The 21,095-nt window shown below is 42.2% G+C and overlaps 2 long non-coding RNA genes across 5 annotated transcripts in view; one reads left to right on the plus strand and one right to left on the minus strand.

Annotated features, from left to right (window-relative positions):
• Positions 1-21,095, minus strand: part of LOC128630169 (uncharacterized) — a 63,656-nt gene that overhangs the window by 15,369 nt on the left and 27,192 nt on the right. The window lies entirely within an intron of this gene.
• On the plus strand, positions 6,606-15,440 carry LOC128630184 (uncharacterized). Of its 4 annotated transcripts, XR_008394557.1 has the most exons (5): positions 6,606-6,712; positions 10,040-10,232; positions 10,878-11,183; positions 11,263-11,372; positions 14,985-15,440. It is a non-coding gene; the product is annotated as an uncharacterized LOC128630184 (long non-coding RNA). The 4 variants fall into 4 exon arrangements; XR_008394555.1 differs by lacking the exon at positions 14,985-15,440 and having other exon boundaries at positions 11,263-13,533; XR_008394556.1 differs by lacking the exon at positions 14,985-15,440 and having other exon boundaries at positions 10,906-11,183; positions 11,263-13,533.

Genomic DNA, 21,095 nt, shown 5'->3' on the forward strand with positions numbered 1-21,095 from the left:
TCCCAGTTTACCTTGGCGGAAGAAACAATTCTAAAACCGTCAGTGATCTTCAGCATCGTATAAACATCCCTCTGGCTGCCAACAAGTATCGCCACATCGTCTGCATATTCTGATAGTTTAAAAACACCCTCACACTTTGGAATTGTTATACCTTGCAGTTCTGTTCTCAGTTTGCTAAAAGAGGTTCAATTGCCAGGGAATACAACATGCCTGATAGCGGGCATCCTTGTCTTATTCCCCTATGAACTTTGAAAGGAGCACACAAGTCACCATTAATCTTCAGTATGCTTTCACTGTCACGGTACAGAACTCTTATTTTATCGATAAAATCCGAATTAAAACCAAAAGCAGACAAAACGTTCCATAAGTAGGTATGCTCAACCCTGTCGAAAGCCTTTTCCTGGTCAATTAAAACCAAACCACATTCCAAATTAAAAATCCTTCCGACCTCTACGACCTCCCTAATGAACGAAATGTTATCATGAATAAATCTACCCGGCACACAGTAGGTCTGGTCCGGATGGATCACCTCTTCCATGACTATACTAAGTCGGTTTGCCAATACCTTGGAGAGCAGTCGGTATTCTACACAGAGAACTGAAACAGGTCTCCATGATTTTATGTCGTGTAGATCTCCTTTTTTGGGCAACAGAGTCAATACTGCTCTGCGACAACTGAGTGGCAGCCGCCCCGTGACTAAACTGTCACCCAGTACCTCCAGTAGGTCTGCACCCATGTCAGGCCAAAAAGACTTATAAAAGTCAGCCGGTAGACCATCGATCCCTGGTGCCTTGCCACTCTCCATACCCTGGAGGGCTCGTAGCAGTTCCTCTAGGGTCAACGCCCCTCCGAGGTCTGCATGTGTTTCCTTTGACACCTGAGGGAGATCCTTCAAGAAGACGTTATCATGGGCCTGTTCATCGGAGATTTCACACTTGTACAGTTCTTTGTAGAAACCGACTGCTCTCTTTCGAATTTCTCTATGGTCCACTAAAAGTGTCCCATCATCAGAAAACAGGCCATGTATCATCTTATTCTGACCATTCTTTTTTTCCACATTAAAAAAGAATTTTGACGGTGCATCCATACACTCCACAGTCTGAAACTGTGACCTGACCAGAGCTCCTTGTGCGGTATCGTCTAGCAATTTGGTCAATAAATTCTTTTTTGTTCTTAAATTTTCTATGCATACCTGCCATCCTGTGTTTTTCATTTTTAACTCTTGAAGCGCCATTATTTCGTCCTCCAAGGATTTCACACGGGGAGTTGTGTCTCTCATGACATTGGAGGTATACTGTTGACACAGCTTTAATTTGCGTTTTGGCAAAATCCCATCACTGCTGCACTAATTTAAAAGAACCCTTTGTGGTTCTAAAATCACTCCAAAAGTATTTAAACACATCCCTAAAATGATCGTCTTGCAATAGACTTGTGTTAAAATGCCAATATGCACTCTTATGCTTGAGTTTACTTAAATACACAGTAGACAGAACCATAAATATAGTCCGTAAATCCTACTGGTATAATTACACAACTTCTAAAAGCACTTAACTGCTGTTTAAAACCATCAAATTTATCCAATCTGGCCATAGAGAGCATATTATTGTAGGAGTGCACCCAGGTATACTGCTTTTGCATGTGGTGAAAATTTCTCCAAATGTCCACAAGGTCTCAGGAATTCATTAACTCGACTAGCCTTCTACGTGATGGCATATGGGGCTCTACATGATTCCTGTCTATACCCAGCTCTGTACAATTAAAATCCCCCCATAGAATACAAAAATCATCAGTCACAATTCTTCAGGACATCATCTAAGCTTCGTAAAAATAACATTCTTTCAATGGCCGTGGTCGGGGCATAAACACAAACAAAAACGACCCACCTATTCTCATATTGAGCTCTAACCTTTAACAGTCGACCCTTTATGATTTCATCAACTTGATAAGAACAGGGGATAAAATTATGGGAAAATAAAATAGCTACTCCCCCACTGGTAGATGTCTTATGACTTAAAACGGATGACCCTTTAAACTCCCTGGCCCAGTCAGCAGCATTACTGGCGTCTGTGTGGGTTTCCTGAGCAAAGATTACATCAATTTTCTTTTGCTTCACTGTTTCAAATAACAAAAATATTTTATTTCTTTCCCTTGCTCCATTTAAATTCAACGAAGTGATTTGAACTTCACTCATAAATAAGAGGAAAAATAATAGATTTACGTACATGATGTCTAGGATTGACTATCACTATCATTATAGTCTAACAGTACATTGACTTTTGTAAGGATTTTTTTTAGACGGTATCCCTCCTGATCAGTGAAACCCCCTTCTCCCATAAACCCACGTGTTTTTTTAAAGAACTGTTCCACATCCGGAAAAAACTCGTCTATCCTTACATTCCTAGCATGCTTAGTCTTTCTCAGAAAAACCTTGATGTCGTCCACGCTATATTCATGGCTCGAAAAGCCACTTAGATTTACACTACATGTAATACTACAGTCGGAGGCTTCACTCTCACTCTCTACCTCCACAGAATTCAGCTCCTCTGCAACATATTTCCTCTTAGCCTGTGCATGAGGACGATTTCTCCATCTCTTTCTCTGGGGCACCTTGAACACGTTCTCTTCTGTATCCATATGAGAGCTATCATCCCCAACTTCATCAGCAAGGGACGGATCCACACTATCTAGTGACACCGTACTGTCCTGTGTATCCTTATCACATAAATCCGGCTCACCCTCAGCCTTCTCTTCTTCACCTGGTTTAGCACTGACACCCTGGTGAGAGGGGCCAGCTTCAGGTGTCTCCACCTGAGAAGGTGCTGCTGCTCCCTCTCCCGGTGTGTGGGCCCCATCCACCCCAACGTCCTCTCCAGCAGTAACCTCGTTACCAGCGGCCGCATTAGCATTATTATCATTTTCAGGATTTACCCGTTTTTCTGGACAGTTCCTCACCAGATGACCAGATAAACCACACCCACAACACTTCATTGTAGTAATAGTAGTGTAAATAACATAATTAAAATCCTCCACCTTTACATTGAGTGTCAGATCCAGATCATTATTGTCCTTCAGAACCATGTACACACACCGTCTGAAAGACACGATATGTTTTACACGAGGGGATTTACTTGTAGTCGCGATCTTCTTGATCTGAGAGACCAGTTTACCATAGCGGGATAGAGTTTGGGACAGAACCTCGTCCTTAATAAAAGGAGGAACATTCGACAGGATGACTTTTTTACACAGGGTTGATAAAGGAAGCACTAAGTGGAACACATCATCAATCACAACTCCACTGTCCACCATGTCGTTTACTAACTCCACCGTTTTCAGAAACAGCACAACGGCACTATTCATCCGGGCCGCAGACAGAATGTTGTCGTGTCCAACACTCTCCCCCACGGCCAGACTAACCTCCTCAACGCTGGCGGTAGTGGCTACTTTAATAGCATGCTGCCGCGTGAGGGAATCATACTTCCCCATACCTGAGGCAGCCATGCTCCCAACCACGGAAACAGCTGCCCAGGCCAGCGGGAAAAAAATCACACAAACACACACACACAAACACACACGTGCACACACACACACACACAAACACACACACGCGCGCACACACACACACAAACACACACACGCGCGCGCGCGCACACACACACACACACCTGCGCACACACACACACACACACACACACACACACACACACACACACACACACAAACACACACACACACACACACACACCAAACAATAGTAAATTAAGACCCCCTCAGAAACCAAAGACCTAAAAGGAAATCGTATTTCTGAAGAAAAGACAGATAGAAAAATGAAGAAGCGAACTTTGGAGTAGCGGCCTCGGCCACGCGCCGTACACACTCACTCACTACCGCTCCCACTCCGCCCACTCACTCAGTCCATGCGCACACGAGAGAGAGAGAAAGAGAGAGAGAGAGAGAGAGTCTGAGTGTGAGAGACAGAGAGTGTGTCTGTGTGAGAGAGAGAGTGTGTCTGTGTGAGAGAGAGTGTGTCTGTGAGAGAGACAGTGTGTCTGTGCAAGTGAGAGAGAGAGAGAGAATGTGTCTGTGAGAGAGAGTGTCCGTGCGAGAGAGAGAGAGAGAGTGTGTCTGTGTGTGAGAGACAGAGAGTGTCTGTGTGAGAGAGTGTCTATGTGTGTGAGAGAGAGTGTCTTGTGAGAGTGTGTCTGTCTGTGTGAGAGACAGTGTGTCTGTGAGACAGAGAGTGTGTCTGTGTGTGTGTGTGTGAGAGAGTGTGTGTGATTGTGTGTGTGTGAGAGAGTGTGCGTGTGAGAGAAAGGGTGTGTGTGTGTGAGAGAGAGAGAGTGTGTGTGTGTGTGTGTGTGTGAGAGAGTGTACGTGTGAGAGAGTGTGTGTGTTTGTGAGAGAGTGAGACAAAGAGTGTGTTTGTAATTATCACTTCATGGGGACATCATCATGTTTACACAGCAACCTCATGGGGACCAAAAACATTAAGGGGACAAAAATCCACGTCCTCACAGGGGTGATGCATTGAAAAGTGTTGAGGAGGCTGTAAATAGACGCCTCACAAATTTTTATCTTTGGCATATAACGCATGATCTGGACAAACTGTGTGTGTGATCGGTTTGGTCTATGTCGCCCCCTTTAGTCTGGAACCGGTATTTATTGGGGGCGGGGTTTGGCCAACCACTTCACACACTCTGCAAATCTAATTTATGCAAATTATGGTACCACCCACTTAGTAAAGGACTGTGGCTAATCTGCATATGCACATTAGCTCTATTACCTGTTAGCAGATTAAAAAGCTTTAAAACAAAGAGGTAATACTTTTAAAGTTTTGTTCAACTGGGCATTAATATTGATATTTGATTACAAGTTAAAATTAACAGAAAATGTAAGTGTACAAAAAGTGACTGGTAAGTTAAAAGCCTAATTAGACTGTTAGAAGGTTAGATTGTTAGCATAAGCTAAACATTAATAAGTTAGAACAGATAGTTATCATGTTTTCCAAATAATTATAAGTCTTAATAGTAATTAAAGTTTGAGTTTTTAAATTTTCGCACAGCGAAATGACACTTTTTTAAAATCTCTAAACCAGCGGTCGGGAACCTTTTTGGCTGAGAGAGCCATGAACGCCACATATTTTAAAATGTAATTCCGTGAGAGCCATACAATATGTTTAAAACTAAATACAAGTAAATGTGTGCATTTTATGTAAGACCAACACTTTTAAAGTACAATAAGTCTCTGAATTCTTTTTAATAACGTTGTTGTGCTGTTGCTAACCAATGATGAATAAAGTACTTCTTGGCATTAATGCGACTTCTGGTGCTGCAGGGTTTTGCTGATGTCTTTGTAGTCTGGGTGATACGTGGTGAGGTTAAGCTTCATGCAGGCGTTGAGACTTCCATCCGTTAAACGTGATCGTAGGTTGATCTTAATGTTCTTTAGATGTGAGAAAGACTGCTCACATGCATGTGTAGAGGCAAACATTGTCAGTACAGCAATACTCACACGCTGCAGTGTGTGCTATGTGACGGGAAGCGCGTTCCAAGTTTTGACAATCAGCTGGTCCGCGGGTTGAAGTTTTTTAATTTCTCCCCACTTGTGTTTGCTCGCCAACTCTGCTTGCTGTCGTGCAAGTCTTCCCAAATCTTCATCCAGTGACTTGAACTTATTCACCGACATGTCTGAGGGCTTCAGGTCAGCAGCTTGTAGCTCAGGATCTCTGACGGAGACACCGGGGCTGTAACTCAGGTCGGCCTGTCCACTGCACACTCGTGTGGATGGGTGATGAACTTAAAAAGACGAGTGCGCTCACGAAATTCTCCAAAGCGCGCTTTGAATGACTGCAGGAGATTAGATGTGAAGCCCGCTAGCTGCTGAAGATCAAGATGTTGAGCAGGGTCACTTGCTGTGCATGCATCTTTAAACTCTCCCAGTTTTTCAAAGTGTAGTAAACGACCTGTTTCAATGTCGGCGATGAAGAGTTCTAGCTTGTTTTCAAATGCAAACACTGCTTGTTGAAGGGATAAGACTGTATTTCCAACGCCTTGCATTTTCACCGTTTCATCGATGCAATTTTATCATTGCATATTAGACACACTGCAGAAGCTGCTCTCTCCACAAAGGCGAATTCCTCTGTCCATTCCTGCTGAAAAGTACGATACTCGTCTTTTTTTTTCTTTTAGTCATCTTCTTCGATAAAAGGGTTTCTGCAATTAGCTAGCTGACTACTTGATTAAAAGGAGGGAAGTTTACTTCCTGACCTCACAACGACCCGTGTGCGTTACGCATTATCCAATAAAAATTTGGAGTTGTCCCGGAGGACAGCTGTGATTGGCAACCATGAACATGAGCGGTAGGAAATGAATGGATTGAAATACATGAGAATGTTTTATATTTTTAACGTTATTATTTTTTTTTTAATTAAAGATTTGTCTGCGAGCCAGATGCAGCCATCAAAAGAGCCACATCTGGCTCGCGAGCCATAGGTTCCCGACCCCTGCTCTAAACAGTAAAACGAAATCCGAAAGTCGGGTTATGGCGGAGTGTAGTTTTTTTTGACTGCACTAATAGTTCGTAAACACCACACAGGAAGTAGGAAAAGAACTACATTTCCCATGTGCCCTGGCTGTCACAGACTAATAGCACCAGCTGCTTTCCATTGCCCTAAGGAGTGATTCTACTGCTGCAACGAGACCAAATACAACGAAAGGTAAGTTATTATTATAATTTTTTGCAGTTTATAAGTTTGTAATTTTATTCCCGTGCTTTAAGACTTTATTTATAATTGATTCGCAATATTAAAGTAATTGTTATGCTAGCGGACTTTACTAGCCAGAGTTAGCACACACTTTAACCAATCCAGCACATTAGTAAGTACAATAAGTTAATAAAATGAAGTTAATATATTAAATAGGCTTTGGTGGTTGTCATGTCATGTGAATATTTAGTGTTATACCGACTTCTGTAACTAGCTTCACCATGTAACGGATAGTTCGGTTATAAATAGCAGAGTCAGGCTTCCTAAATAGTTATCGATCTGAGCGCTGGATTGAGTTTAAAGCCTCTGAAATCGAGGACAGGGTGGACAGTAGTCTGGACCGAGCCCAGCTCATTAGTTCCAGTTATTAGTTTGTTATGAATCTGTAAAGCGCTGGGCGGTGGTGTGATGTGCTTCGATGTTGTAACTACAGCGCGCTCCTTTTATTCTGCGTCTCTAAACACCGCAGCTTAGCTGTGATCTGTGTGTAGAACAGGTTCTCACTCAGCACAGTTATTAGCAAGCACGGATATGGTTATTTTCTTACTCAGAACATCACTAGGGACTGAAAATCTCAATATATTAACATTTTCTTTAGAGGTAAAATGGCACGAAGGTGGAAGAAGAATAATTATAACTAGACCAGTACATTTCCTGAAGAAAATGTGAGCGGTGCTTGCCATGGTGAAATTGGGACAGGGCGCCAATACATTCAAGAGCCGCCCACGTAGGGTGCCAATACTTTCGAGAGCCGGACAGATAGGGTGCCAATACTTCTGAGAGCTGAACAGATCGTGTGCCAATACATTTTCGAGCTGAACGTGTACGGAGGCAAAACTTTTAGAGCTTTCTCTTTAGAGGGCCAATACTTTCGAAACTCAATGCAAGTCTATGGGAAATTTTCTGACTTTGAGCTTCCGTACCGGGAATTCCAGCATTCCGATTGCTTCCAAAAGTCATAGCACACATCTCCTCAATAAGCCGATCGATTTGGCACATCACCCGTCGATCTCTGAAAAACGGCGCGGGACTAGTTACGAGCTGAAAAAAAAGTGGAAGAAGGATAATAATTATAACTAGACCGGTACATTTCCTGAAGAAAATGTGAATGGTGCTTGCGTTGGCGAAACAGGGACAGGTGCCAATACTTCCGAGAGCCGACGGCGTAGGGCGCCAATACTTTCGAGAGCCGGACAGATATGGCACCAGCACTGTTAGAGCCTGCCGGGTAGTGCGCCAATACTTTTTAGAGCCGACCTTCAAGGGCTCCAGTACTTTTGAGAGCTGGCCATGCGGGGTGCCAATACTTTTGAGAGCGGGCCAGAAAGGGTGCCAATACTTCTAAGAGCAGAACAGATCGTGTGCCAATAAATTTTAGAGCCGAATGTGTACGGAGGCAAAATTTTTAGAGCTTTCTCCTTAGAGGGCCAATACTTTCGAAACTCAATGCAAGTCTATGGGAAATTTTCCAACTTTCAGCTTCCGTAGCAGGAATTCCGGCATTCCGATCGCTTATAAAAGTCATAGCACACATCTCCTCAATAAGCTGATCGATTCCACACCTCACCCGTCGATCTCCGACAAACGGTGCGGGACTAGTTACACTCCAAAAAAAAGTGGAAGAAGAAGAATAATTATTATAATAATAACTAGATCGGTACATTTTCTTCATAAAATGTGAGTGGTGCTTGTGTGGCAAAATTCAGATTGGGCACCAATACTTTTGAGAGCCAACAGCGTAGGGCGCCAATACTTTCGAGAGTCGGACGAATAGGTTGCTATGGGGGTTTAGCATGATGCTTGCATGTTTTAGCATCATGCTAGCATGTGTTAGCATCATGCTAGCATGTATGTGCACATTTTCGCATCATGCTAGCACGTTTTAGCATCATGCTAGCATATTTTAGCATGTTTTAGCATCATGCTAGCATGTTTTAGCATCATGCTGGCATGTTTTAGCATCATGCTGGCATGTTGCTAGGATATGTCAGCACTATACTGGCCGTGTAGGGTGCCAATACTTTTAAAGCTGGACAAATAGGGCGCAAATACTTTTGAATGCCGGACTCGTAGGGCACCAATACTTTCGAGAGCTGGATGCATCGGGCACTAATATATTCGAGAGGCGAAAGCGTAGGGTGCCAATACTTTCGAGTGCTGGACGCTAAGGGCGGCAATACTTTTGAGAGCCGACAGCGTAGGGCGCCAATACTTTCAAGAGCCAGACAGATGGGGCGCCAGCATTGTTAGAGCCAGCTGTGTAGTGCGCCAATACTTTTTAGAGCCAGCCGTCAAGGGCGCCAGTACTTTTGAGAGCTGGCCGTGCGGGGTGCCAATACTTTTGAGCGCCAGCCATGCGGGGTGCCAATACTTTTGAGCGCCGGCCGGATAGGGTGCCAATAATTCTGAGAGCCGAACAGATCGTGTGCCAATCCTTTTTAGAGCCGAACGTGTACAGAGGCAAAACTTTTAGAGCTTTCTCCTTAGAGGGCCAATACTTTCGAAACTCAATGCAAGTCTATGGGAAATTTTCAGAATTTGAGCTTCCGTAGCGGGAATTCCGGCATTCCGATCGCTTATAAAAGTCATAGCACACATCTCCTCAATAAGCCGATCGATTCAACACCTCACCCGTCGATCTCCGACAAACGGTGCGGGACTAGTTACGCTCCAAAAAAAAGTGGACGAAGAATAATAATAACTGGAACGGTACATTTCCTGAAGAAAATGTGAGTGGTGCTTGCGTTGGCGAAACAGGGACGGGTGCCAATACTTTCGAGAGCCGACAGCGTAGGGCACCAATACTTTCCAGAGCCGGACAGATATGGCACCAGCATTGTTAGAGCCTGCCGTGTAGTGCGCCAATACATTTTAGAGCCGACTGTCAAGGGCGCCAGTACTTTTGAGAGCTGGCCGTGCGGGGTCCCATTACTTTTGAACGCCGGCCGGAGAGTAATAATAATAATAATAATAATAATAATAATTTATTATTATTATTATTATAAGTATGCAAGGGAACAATAGTAGTGCTTTTGAAGCACCACTAATTAAATGATCCATAGAATTAACCTGCATAAAAAATGACAATGTCTGCATAGTTTTTCTTCAAAGTGTACTTTCATTGTACTTGAAAATTGAGGTATAAAGTATTTGTCCACTTAAACATTTACATCTGACCGTTAACAATAAAAATTCTGTGCAGAGCTATCATATTTGTAGAATTTGATGTTGAATATTCGGACACTGAATACTTCTCTCTTTCTCTCGTTGTGTATTAAGTATTGATGCTGCAAAAGAAGACGGATCTTTTGGTAGGCTGGTTAATGATGACCACAAGCACCCAAATGGCAGAATGCAGAAGACTGAAGTGGATGGAAGCCCACATCTTGGTCTGTTTGCTTTAACAGACTTTAAAGAAGGTGATGAAATTACCTACAATTACGGAGGAGGAGACTGGCCTTGGCGTAGCAAGGTATGCAGGGTATCTCCCTCTCTGTTTTCACAATTTAAAAATTATTAAAAGATAAACATTGTCTTATCCGGCAGTGTTGCGATTCATTTTCGTTGCACAACTAATTTTGTGCTTGTGCATTAACAATAAAATGAGACATTATTGTTCATCTGATCTGCTTCAGGTATTTTACTGCCACGTTTAAGCATGAACTACAAAACGTGTGTGTCTGAATGCACCGTAATTATCCCAAAGTCTTCCAAAGTATCCCATATCTAACCCTGAAATAATAAACTTAATTCCTATAGTGAAATAATTATTGTTTTTGTCGTATTGAACAGCATGTTTGCTTTCTGTTATATAATCTTGTCTGTTAATAGTTACCATACGGAGTCCCCACAAAGCATGTTTTATTCAGGTGTGTGAGGGAGTCTTGTGATAGCTGAATAGATATGTGAATTTAGAACAGTGTCCCCATAGGTCACTTAAACCTGAACTGTGTTATTACTGTGAATTCGTTCTGAATGCATCATAATTATCCCAAAGTCTTCCAAAGTATCCCATATCTAACCCTGAAATCATAAACTTAATTCCTATAGTGAAGTAATTATTGTTTATGTCGTATTGAACAGCATGTTTGCTTTCTGTTGCATATTCCTCTTTTAGATTTTCCAAATGTCTATTAAATATGCAGATTATGGAGGGGGACACTGCTGAGAGCAATGGCCAGGAGAAACAGCAGCCATCACAGTCTACACCTTTTCTGGATCATAAATATCAGAATTGTGTAGTTTGCTGGCACTTTTAATCCTGCCTTTCAATCACACCTCTCCATAATTTCCAACATAAGCATCCCCTGGGACTCAGTAGGGTCCCTACTGCATCTTCTCCAAGAAAACCGAGTACTCCTAGTTACTATTTGGTACATGTGCACAAACTGCAGTCAGAGTTTTCATTCTTGAGACGTGAAATGTAAGTTGCCAGACAATAATTTCTGTTGGGTGTAAGGGTGTGTGTTTGCTATGTAACTAATGTTTATTCTTACATTTAGGTAAAACATCTACTCTGAATAAGAGGAAGGCTCGGGAAGGAAATGAGGTCCATGCAGTGGAGAGACATATGAAGACCTTCATCATGTCATGTCGTGTCCCAGGGAAGTTGGTCTGTGAAAACTGCATTAGATCTGAGTCTTTATATCTTAAAGATAGAGACTGGCAAAGTGTCAAATTCTATGTCTACAACTGCACTGTCGCTTACAAAAGAGATATAAACAAAGATTAAATAACACTTTGATAGTAACACTTTACATCTATATTACAGATACTGTATATCATAACATCTGTAGTAATGCTTTAATAATAAGTTACATTACACCTCTAGCCTTTTACTTTGTAATGAAACACTCAGCATTTACTTCATCATAAACTAATCAGGAACAAATCAGGCATTTAAAATATCCATTAGAATCTTTACCTACACCGTTATATTGAATTAGATCAAATTGGTTTGGGCCGCCTTCTTCCAGTGGGTCCTTATGCAGGTGACTGACAAGTTCATGAGTAAGCCTATTGGGCAATAAAAGCTTCAGTGTGCTACCCATTTACATGTTTAGACTGCCTGGAATCAAAATGAGCTACCTCAACATACATTATTAAGTTGTTACTGTCACTTTTTAGCTTAGTCAGTTAAGTGGATATAGAATAAAGAAAAATATTGTGTTTATGACATTTGGTTGTGTGTCTGTGTTTGGCTAGTATCTTTATTTTTCTCAATATGTTTAACTTTGAGATGGCTATATGTAGTAAGCAGAAGTGTTATGTCAAACTTAAATGAGTCCAAGTTCATTCATGGCACATGTGTGCTTAGTAGTTGTGCACTTTAATGGGCAAATATTTGTTGTCTTTTACAGTAAAGAAGCTCAAGACTCAAGTTGTCTTTATAATGTTGAATAGACAGGGTTTTTTCATCTGACTGACAATTTTTCACTTGATTAGAGATCCAGACCAATAAACAAATCCTTCATGCAGCTAAAATATGAAAAGGATGAGTTTCTTTGTCATTTCGACTTGCCAAAATGACTGGGGATAGTGTTAATTTGTGATGCATGCCTGTGATAAATAAGTGAGGTTCAGTACAGCTAGCACCTCTACTTTCTATTCCACAAAAAAAATTGTATACTTTGGAGCAGGAAATGAAATGCTTCTTAGAATTATAGCCTCAAAACTAATAATAGCACTGGTAACACCTTCCTTAACAGGTTCCTAGGTTTCTCAAAAGGTTCCTCTGTTGGAAATAGAAAGCTCCAAAGAAATGTAGTCTGTTATCTATTACGTGCAGATATTGAAATTTGTGTAAGAGAGCTTTTTGAAACCAAACTTTCACTGATTGCATATTTCACAAATAAGGCTAAGAGTCCTTCGTATAAACAATTAAGAACAACTGTTCAATTTAATTTCATGAGAAGCTTAAACCTTCAAATAGAGAAAATACACATCATATCTGCTTTACAGACAGCCCTCTAAATTGGACATACTTAGTTTGTAATTTTGTATAAATAATTAGAGTTAAATTGACAACTTTTGTTTTTTAAAACCATGTCCCCTTGTTGAACTACCTGATCTGTGTGTATGCAGATTAACTATGTAGTGATGTCCCCTCTACAACATGAAAACCAGTTAATTTTCTGTGTATGAAAATTAGCTATCTAGTGATGTCCCCACTATAACATGAAAACCAGTTAATTTGCTGTGCATGCAAATTAGGTCCCCATTAATGATGAGTTCTTGTTATGTCCACATTAGGTGTGAAAAAACCAAGCACAGAAATGTTGAGATTTAAATCCAGAATTTGAGATGATGTGTGTTCTCAGGCTTAAATTATACATGCCTGATTTTTTTCACATCTGTAGGACCTCAGGAAAGTGGTGTCCCCACAATACATGGGTGGGACTACTGACCCCAGAATGTTATAATTACAAGAATGTCTGTGTGTGTGTGTGTGTGTGTGTGTGTGTGTTAAAGGTACAGGAGCAGTCTGGCTGTGCAGCTACAGTAAATGTTAATAATAATAATAATAGGACGTTATTTAAAAGCTCATACAGCTGATGTGATTTTTATTTAGTAGTTAATTTAACATGCTATGCTAACATGTAAACAATAAGATAATATTACCTGACGTCCATTTTACACTCAATATTGTCTGTTTCTGTTCTATTTCACCAACAAAAATATTTCCAAACAAAGCCACAGCAGGTCCTGCTCCTTTTTCCTCCTAATTCCCTCATTTCTCCACGTTGGGATTAATAAAGTATTATTGTATCTCATCTTTTGTTCAAATGGGAGATTTCTTATTTATTTTATTTATTTTGTTTATTTTTAAATAGGAGACTTTTTAATACTTTTATTAAAAAATGGCTTCATGTTTCAATTATAATGAAGCATTTGTTCAAACAAAAATGTTTTCAGTCCTTTAAGGATCATTGTAACTGATGATGTTATTATTATTATTATTATTAATAATAATAATAATAATAATAATAATAATAATAATAATAATAATAATAATGCTGATGTGCTGTCATGTCCTCTGATTTCTGTGTGAGACAAACGCACTCATATTTCTGTTACATGGGAAACTTTAGGGTTAGGGTGCATACATACTCTGCTTTAAATAAACAGCAGGAGATTGAGCACCAGTGACTTGACACCTACAGCTGACAAAGCTGCAAGCAGGGTTCATACCTGCGCAAGAAAACCCCGCTGGATTTAGAGTCTTGACGCCTCAAAGTGATTTAAGGAAACACTAGGCTATTCTACTGGAGCGGACGGACGTGTTTGTCCGTGTTAGACCCTTCTCCAACAACAACTTCTCAGTCTCGTTTATATTCTCAGGTTTCCGCACGTGGACGCCCTCTTCAGTACATTTACTTCAGTCAAGTAATTAGAGCCTTTACTAGTTTACATGAACACATTCGGACGAATGACTTTATGTCAAAGCATTTTTCTAGGATAAAACACAAGCGTGTTTGATGAATGCCAAGGTGCTTTCTTGCTCATCTGAATAGAGTTCTCTCTGCATTACGACACAGTTTCATAACAGGCTTCAAGTTGCACAGGTGAAACCCCAGTGTAGTTCAAGTCCAGTGCCCTTTTCTCTCTGCAGTCGGCAAGATAGTGCACACGAGTTAGTTGACACAGACCGCTGACATGCCTTGAGCAGGCTTCAAGTTGCGTAGGGGAGACCCCAGTGCATTCCAAGTCCAGTGCCATGTTCTCTTGGCCATCAGAGGAAGGGAGCATGAGACAAGACTTAAGTGCATTTCCTTGGTTCATTTATGTTCTGATGGTTTATGTTTTGATTGTTTCAATGTGCCAACCTTCTTTACCAGCCGTAATCACGATGGAGAATGAGACAAGGCTTAAGAGTGACTCCAAGGCTCATTGACGTTTTGATCGCGCATGGTTGCAAGTCTCCAAAGTGTCATGGGTCTTTTCAAATGGCTTCATGTTTCAATTATAAGGAAGCATTTGTTCAAACAAAAATGTTTTCAGTCCTTTAAGGATCATTGTAACTGATGTTGTTGTTATTATTATTATTATTTTTAATAATAATCATAATAATGCTAATGCTAATGCTGATGTGGTGTCCTGTCCTCTGATTTGTGTGTGTGAGAGAAACACACTCACATTTCTGTTACATGGTAAAGAGTAAGTGTATTATGGCTGTGTGTGTGTTTGAGGTCAGTGTTCTGATACTTCATCATTTCTCTTCCAGTCTGTGTGTGTGTGTAAACTGACAGAGGAAAGCTGTAGAGTTCTGTCCTCAGTTCTCAGATCAAACTCCTCCAGACTGAGAGAACTGGACCTGAGTGACAATAACCTGCAGGATTCAGGAGTGAAGCTGCTCTCTGCTGGACTGGAGAATCCACACTGTACACTGGAGATACTGAGGTACACACACACACACACTGTACACTGGAGACACTGAGGTACACACACACACACACACACTCACAAACACACATCCAGTTTCCATCTGTGGTGATTGTAATTGTAGTGATGTACAGTGCATCCAGAAAGTATTCACAGCGCTTCACTTTTTCCACATTTTGTTATGTTAAAGACCTTGGAGTGATTATTGACTCCAGCCTATCATTTGATGCTCATGTAGATAATATTACTAGGATAGCCTTCTTTCATCTCAGAAATATTGACTATATAATGACTGCATCATACTCAAAAGTTGGGACATTTGACTGTTTACCGCTGTGTAACATCACCTTTTCTTTTAATAACACTTATTAAGTGTTTGGGTGCTGAGTGAAGACACCAGTTGGTTAAGGTGAGCAAGGAGAATTTCCCCCCATTCATCCATTATTCATTTCTTTAGCCGTGCTACTGTACGAGGCCTTCAGTGCCTTATTTTGAGCTTTATAATGCGACACACATCGGAGGCAGGTCAGGACTGCAGGCAGGTCATGCTAGCACCAGCACTCTCTTCTTACACAACCATGCGTTTGTGGTTTGGTGTTGTCCTGCTCTGGATGGCAGCATGTGTAGCTCCAAAATGTGTACATATCTTTCTGCATTAATGATGCCCTCACAGATGTGTTACCCATACCATGGACACTGACACCCCCCCATACCATGGACACTGACACGCCCCCATACCATGGACACTGACACGCCCCCATACCATGGACACTGACACGCCCCCATACCATGGACACTGACACGCCCCATGCCATGGACACTGACACGCCCCCATTCCATGGACACTGACACGCCCCATACCATGGACACTGACACGCCCCCATACCATGGACACTGACACGCCCCCATACCATGGACACTGACACGCCCCCATTCCATGGACACTGACACGCCCCCATTCCATGGACACTGACACGCCCCCATTCCATGGACACTGACACGCCCCCATACCATGGACACTGACACGCCCCCATACCATGGACACTGACACGCCCCCATACCATGGACACTGACACGCCCCATACCATGGACACTGACACGCCCCCATTCCATGGACACTGACACGCCCCCATTCCATGGACACTGACACGCCCCCATTCCATGGACACTGACACGCCCCCATTCCATGGACACTGACACGCCCCCATTCCATGGACACTGACACGCCCCTATACCATGGACACTGACACGCCCCATACCATGGACAGTGACACGCCCCTATACCATGGGCACTGGCACGCCCCTATACCATGGACACTGACACACCCCCATACCAACTGACACGCCCCCATACCATGGTCACTGACACGCCCCCATACCAACTGACACGCCCCCATACCATGGACACTGACACGCCCCCATACCATGGACACTGACACGCCCCCATTCCATGGACAATGACACGCCCCTATACCATGGACAGTGACACGCCTCATACCATGGACAGTGACACGCCCCTATACCATGGGCACTGGCACGCCCCTATACCATGGGCACTGGCACGCCCCCATACCATGGGCACTGGCACGCCCCCATACCATGGGCACTGGCACGCCCCCATACCATGGACAGTGACACGCCCCTATACCATGGACAGTGACACGCCCCATACCATGGACAGTGACACGCCCCTATACCATGGACAGTGACACGCCCCTATACCATGGGCACTGGCACGCCCCTATACCATGGACACTGGCACACCCCCATTCCATGGACAGTGACACGCCCCCATTCCATGGACAGTGACACGCCCCCATTCCATGGACAGTGACACGCCCCTATACCATGGACAGTGACACGCCCCTATACCATGGACAGTGACACGCCCCTATACCATGGGCACTGGCACGTCCCTATACCATGGGCACTGGCACGCCCCCATTCCAACTGACACGCCCATCATACCATGGACACTGACACGCACCCATACCATGGACACTGACACGCCCCCATACCAACTGACACACCCCCATATCATGGACACTGACACGCCCCATTCCATGGGCACTGACACGCCCCCATACCACGGACACTGACACGCCCCCATACCACGGACACTGACACGCCCCCATACCACGGACACTGACACGCCCCCATACCATGGACACTGACACGCCCCCATACCATGGACACTGACACGCCCACATTCCATGACAGACGCTAGCTTTTGGATCTGACTCTGATCACAGCTTGGATGGTCCTTTTCCTCTTTGACTCGGAGAACACGACGGTTGTTTTTACAAAAACTATTTAAAATGTCGACTCATCAGACCACAAAACAAGATTCCAATGTGCTACTGTCCATCTTAGATAAGACCGAGCCCAGAGAAGTGGTCGGAGCTTCGGGACAATGTATGGCCTCTGCTTTACATAGTAAAGCCTTAACTTGCATCTGTGGATGCAGCGGCGAATGCTGTCGACTGACTAAGGTTTACCAAAGTATTCCCGAGCCCATGTCAGGATCTTCATTACAGACTCATGACGGTTTTTAAGACAGTGACATCTGAGGGAGCGGAGATCACGCGCATTCAATTCAATTCAATTTTATTTGTATAGTGCTTTTTACAATAGACATTGTCTCAAAGCAGCTTTACAGAATATCAACATCAATATCAAGGTGTGAATTTATCCCAACTGAGCAAGCCACTGAGTGGCGACGGTGGCAAGGAAAAACTCCCTAAGATGTTTTAAGAGGAAGAAACCTTGAGCGGAACCCGACTCAGAAGGGAACCCATCCTCATCTGGCTAACAACAGATAGTGTGAAAAAGTTCATTATGGATTTATATGAAGTCTGTATGGCGTTAAGAGCAGCCGTAGTCCCAGCAGTCTGGAATTAGAGAAGATTTGAGCTCCATCCAGAGGCAGAAAGGATCTGGATCTCTAGTATCTCCATAAATTTGTGTGGGGCTCGGCGAAAGGAGAGAGGGAGAAAAAAGATTATTATGACTGCGAAGTATTAGAACAGAATCTAGTCAGGGTAGGCTTGAGTAAACAAATACGTTTTAAGCCTAGACTGAAACACTGAGACTGTGTCTGAGTCCCGAACACTAATAGGAAGACTGTTCCATAACTGTGGGGCTCTATAAGAGAAAGCTCTTCCCCCTGCTGTAGCCTTCACTATTCGAGGTACTGTCAGATAGCCTGCATCTTTTGATCTAAGTAGGCGTGGCGGATCAAAGAAAACCAAAAGGTCGCTTAGATATTGTGGCGCGAGACCATTTAGTGCTTTATAGGTTAATAAAAGTATTTTATAATTAATGCGAGATTTTACTGGGAGCCAATGCAGTATTGATAATATCGGTGTGATATGGTCGTATCTTCTGGTTCTAGTTAGGACTCTAGCAGCTGCATTCTGGACTAATTGGAGCTTATTTATATTCCTACTGGAACATCCAGACAGTAAGGCATTACAGTAATCTAATCTAGAGGTGACGAATGCATGAACTAGTATTTCCGCATCATGTAGTGACAATATGTTTCTTATTTTAGAAATATTTCTGAGATGAAAGAAGGCTATCCTAGTAATATTATCTATATGAGCATCAAATGATAGGCTGGAGTCAATAATCACTCCAAGGTCTTTAACTGCTGTACATGATGACACAGAAAGACCATCCAGAGTAACCATGTGATCAGAAAGAATACTTCTAGCTACACGTGGTCCTAATAAAAGTATTTCTGTTTTATCAGAATTAAGTAGAAGGAAGTTAGTTAACATCCAATGTCTAATGTCCTTTACACAATCCTCAACTTTACTAAGCTTCTGTCTGTCCTCTGGCTTCGCTGAAACATACAGCTGTGTATCATCAGCATAACAGTGGAAGATCATTCCATGTTTACGAATAATTTGACCTAGAGGTAGCATATATAAAGTAAAGAGCAGTGGGCCTAAAACAGAACCCTGTGTAACTCCAAAAGTAACCTCAGTACACATGGAGAAATCACCATTTACATCTACGAACTGATAACGATCGGTCAGATAAGACCTGAGCCAGGAGAGGACTGTTCCCTTAATACCAACAACATTTTCTAATCTGTCAAGGAGAATAGTGTGATCTATAGTATCAAAAGCTGCACTAAGGTCGAGTAACACAAGCAGCGAGACACAACCCTGATCAGAGGTCAGTAGAAGGTCATTTACTACTTTAACTAACGCTGTCTCTGTGCTATGATGAGGTCTAAATCCTGACTGATACATTTCATGAATGTTATTCCTATCTAAGTACGAGCATAACTGCTTTGCTACAACCTTTTCTAAAATCTTAGAGATGAAGGGGAGATTTGATATTGGTCTATAGCTGGACAATTGAGACGGGTCAAGATCAGGTTTTTTAATCAAGGGTTTAATAACTGCTAGAAGTGGTTCAGAAGTGGTTTTATGCCTCGCCCTTTACGCACCGAGATTTGACCGGATTCCTTGAATCTTTTAATTATATTGTGCACTGTAGAAGGTGAAATGACCAAAATCCTACCGATTTGTCTTTGGGGAATGTTCTTCTCAAAGTGTTGGATTATTTGCTGACATATCTGTTGGCAGATTGGCGAGCCTCGACCCGTCCTTACTCTTGAAGGACTCCGCCTTTTTTGAAGACTCCTTATATATATATGATTAGACGATAATTAGACCTCACCTGTTTCACATCGCCGCCTTCTTTCAACTCGTCACATCGCTATTAATCCTAAATGACCCCTGTCCCAACTTTTTTGGAACGTGTTGCAGCATCAATTTCAAAATGAATGTTCATCTTTCAGAAACTTTGCAGTTGATTAGGTAAACATCAAATACCTCGTCTTTATGTTTTTTGTTTAAATACAAGTCAATGTACATTTACAAATGACTCCTCATTGTTTTATTAGCATTTTCCAGACTGTCCCAACTTTTTCGGTATTGGGGTTGTCTAATGTCATGTTGGCTCGAATTTAGCCTATTACCCAAAAACATTTAAAACTCAACTTAGAAGCCAATACTCACATCTACCTCTGAGACCAGTTGGAGATAGAAAAAATACACCAGCAGTGAGTGAGAAGAAGCAAGGGTCCAGATTTATTGTTCCATTCCACCACACGAGATCCACACCGATGAGAATTCTCAGAAGTGATCCCAATATCCTGAGCTTAAGCTCCAGTATTTATACTGTATTTACACACTAGATAACCCATAGGTTTCCAGAAAAGGCCTATTTCACTTACCCATAGAACTGAAACCAGGGGTTTTAATTTACACATAAAATCAGAACCCAGGCATTTCCAAAAACCCAGAGTTTCTAGTTACCTAGGTTGTCAAAAACCAGGATTCTCATTTACCTAGGTTCTCAAAAACCAGGATTCCCATTTACCTAGGTTCTCAAAAACCAGGATTCTCATTTCCCTAGGTTAAAAAAATGACGTAAGCAAGACGACTAAACAACCGGGAGGGACCTTGGTCTTATCGTTATCTCGAGGGGGGGGGGCAGCCACCCTTATAACTGGCTCTCTTCATGGTTCTCTAAAAATTAAGGCTTTCCTTGCGAGACGAGAATCTTCACCATCTGAATCATGAGTAAGTTATATTTTCCTTTTTTTCCTGTATTTCTCGTTTATAATTTATTTTCATATTTGCACTATATTTCTTAGTTTATATATATTTATACTACTTGAAAAGCGGTTTACTGTACTTCCAACTTCTTAATATCATTACTACTGTCCTGCATATCCTACAATTCTGCTTTTTATAGAGTTTCTCTATTACTATAAGATTCTATTCAAGTTATTCATGTGTGTGTATGAGGAAGAGAGTGTGTGTATATGTATGTTGTGTCTACCTGCCCGCCCTTGACGGTACGAGTGTGTGTGTTTTTAGCACTCCTCAGCTCGTACACTTCTTTTTGACTTTTTTACTATTACTGCTCT

Source organism: Ictalurus punctatus, unplaced genomic scaffold (assembly GCF_001660625.3).
Source record: "Ictalurus punctatus breed USDA103 unplaced genomic scaffold, Coco_2.0 Super-Scaffold_100046, whole genome shotgun sequence".
Classification (NCBI taxonomy): domain Eukaryota; kingdom Metazoa; phylum Chordata; class Actinopteri; order Siluriformes; family Ictaluridae; genus Ictalurus; species Ictalurus punctatus.